Genomic DNA, 3,922 nt, shown 5'->3' with positions numbered 1-3,922 from the left:
TTCCAAATATTCTAAGCATAGATATGGAAAGTTACTTCAAGTTAAACACTTAGGAAACACAATTCTCCCTCTGAAATTAGAACCAGGCATACTTTTCTGTCTCTATATTAAACAGAACTCCGAGCTAATATAACCTAGATGCCGGATCTAAAAAATACCTGTTCTTAAAAGATGACTGTGAACTAAGCAACATACTTGTCAAGACTCACTTCAAGACCCTTCTTTTGCCAAAGAACCGACAAGATGGAGGAAGTGGAGCGGAAAAAGAAGCAGACGTTCTGCATGTTCACCTACCGCGGCGTGGATCTTGGCCAGGTGCTCTGACACATGCTATGAGTGGCGGATGCAGCTGTACAGCACCAGGTGACAGCTGAGCCAGGGTGGCGGAGGAAGCAGCACACGCTGCTAAAAAGCACCTGCACAAGGCCAGGAAGATGGCACTGCCCACGGAGAAGCCTGAACTAGTGAAGATGCACCTGTGGGACATGATTATCCTGCGGGAGACAGTGGACAGCATGGTGGGCATGTCCAACGGCAAGACCTTGCACCAGGTGGAAATCCAGCCCGAGATGACTGGGCACTACCTGGGCAACAAGCCAATGAAGGGTCGGGGCCATCCACTCCTCCCATTTCAATCTCTTGAGTAGCCAATAAAATCAGACTTATTTAAAAACAAAAGGCCCTTTTTACATGGTACCCACCAATCCAAGCTACTATGTAATAAACTCTATCCAATCTCAAATGTGCTCATCCTAGCAAGATCCACCTCAAAATCACTTAGCCCAAACCACAAAATACAATAATTGCCCTACCCTAGTTTCCCTGATTTTGAGCTCATGCTAAGACTCTGTTAAGTTATGTTCTCCTTTACTGTGTTAAGTCCAAAAATTTTAATTGGCATGATTGACGGATTTCTCTGGTGCTCTTTGGGGGAACTGACAAACAGGAGATGCAAAGATCCATGAGGGGTGCTGAAGGAGCCCTGGGGAGAAACAGGGAGAAACTAAGGTGGGGGCAGCAGAGAAGAAGAAAAGCAATTAGACTTGGGTATATTTTTGCAGTTACAACTTTCCAAACAACAATAAAATAATTTTTAAGATTTAACAGAAATAAAACCTGGCTGGTGTGGCTCAGTAAATTGAGTGCCGGCCTGCAGGGGTCGCAGTTAGATTCCCAGTCAGATCACAGGCCTGGGTTGCAGGCCAGGTCCTCAGTAGCAGGCACTTGAGAAGCAACCATACATTCATATTTCTCTACCTTTTTCTTCCTCTCTTCCCATCTCTTTAATAATAAAGAAATCTTTTAAAAAGAAAATAAATTTTAAAAGAATTGTCCAGAGGCTTATGTACAAATAAGATGTAGTGATTTATGGAATGAGAAAACTAAGAAATGGTATCTACATTTTCACTTATTGGTATTTTTAAAGTTGTCATTATTTTTAACCTGGGCACCCAGGTAATGCTAGGGCCATGTATTAAATGCAGGAGCTAGAAGAAGATCAAGTCAGAGAGTGGAGGGATGAACAAGAATTCCTTTTTAGGTATGTTAAATTTGAAGAGGTTTTTTGCCATCCATTGAAGCTATCAAATAGGCATTTGGAGTTATGCTACTGTGGGGATGTCACAGTCATTCAGTTTAGAATTCAGCTAACTTGGGTGTTTTTCAAGGCTACCGGGGAACTAAAGGAAGCAAGAAGTGAGAGATCAATCCACCAGGGCCATGCAAAGGCAGCTAAATGTTATTTTTATGTTTGAGCAAATGTTATCTTTGGGATATGAAATGCAAAAATCTGAGGATAAAAATTATGGAGTGAAAGGAGTAATAACTGGGAATACATACAGTGCTAGAGACAAATTGAAATTGCTACTAAGAAGTGCTCTAAAAGTATTATGTACAGGAATTTCTCTTATATCCACCTGACTTATTTCTGTCCCACCGAGAAGAAAATCACCAACTGATAGCTTTCAGCAAACACATGTATATTTAGAATGGCCACATCGCACTGCTCTTTAGAAAGGCAAAAGGTGCAACATTGCGTTGAACAAATCTGCAACTGGAATTATTTCGGAAAGGATAAGTATTGTGCTATGATTGTGCTACCATTTGAAATGAATGAAACCATAACATCGTTTTAGGATTCTGACTCATATGAGCTTGTCTAATTAGTTTGTCTAAGTGAATCTTTAAAAAATAATTTTATAATAATTTCAAGCACAATACACTCACAAGTAATAGGCATTCATCAAGGCCATTTAAAGAGCTTCATTGTTTTCCAGCCTTACAAAGACATATCATTCGTGAAATTATGAGAACATGCCTTAAAACCACTAGTGAGGTAGAGGAGAAATCAGTGATTGTACTAATCAGTATCATTATTATATTTTCAAACCACATTGTTCAAACTCTAGATTTAAGAATGACAAAGAAAAAATAAAACATTAATTTACACTGAAATATTCGTGGGCTCAACTCTCCTCCGAATTTCTGAGGTTTTCTAACCCACCCTTTCTGCTTCCAGTTTCTCCTTGCATTAGTCTATCATTCACATGGTGCCTGCAGTAAACCTTCCCGAAAGCAGTCTTTTCATGATGTCTCTAATGCATCCATGGCTACTAACAGCCTATGGTATCAAACCCAAAGTTCGACCTGCAACTCAAGACCCTCTACAATCCAGAGGAATCTCCTTTTCCAGTCTTCCCTGTCCCTACTTTTTCATCTATTACATTAAGATTTATGTCTGCAATAACCTCTGAATAGGTCCTCCCCTATCTACTACTCCCCATTCTCTCATATCTACCTCGCCATTACTTATAATTTTTCCCCCAAAGAGATTACACTAACCCTCAAAACCACATTCCTGCCAACCATTTTAGCTCGTAATAGCCCATTTAGAATAGTTTAGAATTCAGCTAACTTGGGTGTTTTCCAAGGCTACTGGGGAACTAAGGGGAGCAAGAAGTTAAGATAATCCCAAAGATAATCCCATATACTATATGACCAACCTCTCTTATATTTTATGGATTTGTATGAAAATGAAGCATCGGCCCTGGCTGGTGTAGCTCAGTGGATTGAGCGCGGGCCTGTGAACCAGAGGATTGCGGTTCGATTCCCAGTCAGGGCACATGCCTGGGTTGTAGTCCAGTTCCCTGCAGGCCAACTCCCAGCAGGGGACGCACAAAAGGCAACCATACATTGATGTTTCTCTCCCTCTCTCCTTCCCCTCTAAAGATAAATAAATAAAAAATTAAAAAAAAAGAAAATGAAGCATAAAACATGCTTAATTAAACCTATCCCTTTAAAACCAGTATCAACATAGTCAAAACTAGTTAAGTCTCCTCCAAAATAAAAGCATGAGCAGTTAGAGAGAAAATACATCACTGATTTGTTTTTTTTTAAGGCCCACAAACTTACATCATAGCTTGAACTTAGCAAAATCTCAATGATGGTCTCCCCTGGAGTTTGCAAAAAGTTGTATTAACCAGTTTTTTAAAAATTGAGATAAGCATCAAAGGAAAATAGAGCTCATTAGTAGAGAATATGCAGACAGACAAAGCCTCTGCTCTCATTGCTCCCTTCATTCAGGGAACCTCAATTAGAGTCAATTAACAGACATGTGAACCATCTCTGCCGAGTGCAGGGCCCTGGACGGGGTGTGCATCAATGCACACAACAAGGCTAGAGGCCTGAAGTAGCATCCACTTCTAACCACTTGTGCTCTTTGGGGGCAAAGATTTCATCTCCTTCCCTGAAGCAGGTAAACTGAGTACAAAGGTCATGAGAATATTTCCAAATAATATAGGATGTTAAGATGTTGAGAACTCAGTTACAAGGTAAGAAAAGATGCAACAAACTCAATGGCAACTTCATACACGTATAACTACTACTCAGTAAGAGACCCAGAGATCACTGTCCTCCCTGAATC

General features: G+C 40.3%; 1 pseudogene; it reads left to right on the top strand.

Annotated features, from left to right (window-relative positions):
- Window positions 1-243: 243 nt before the first annotated feature.
- Window positions 244-647, top strand: LOC118986873 (40S ribosomal protein S15-like; annotated as a pseudogene).
- Window positions 648-3,922: the final 3,275 nt, after the last annotated feature.

Source organism: Sturnira hondurensis, unplaced genomic scaffold, assembly GCF_014824575.4.
Source record: "Sturnira hondurensis isolate 20B ecotype Veracruz unplaced genomic scaffold, ASM1482457v3 Scaffold0004622, whole genome shotgun sequence".
NCBI lineage: Eukaryota > Metazoa > Chordata > Mammalia > Chiroptera > Phyllostomidae > Sturnira > Sturnira hondurensis.
The sequence above is the reverse complement of the archived record's forward strand: the minus strand, read 5'-3'. Positions and strand labels throughout refer to the sequence as shown.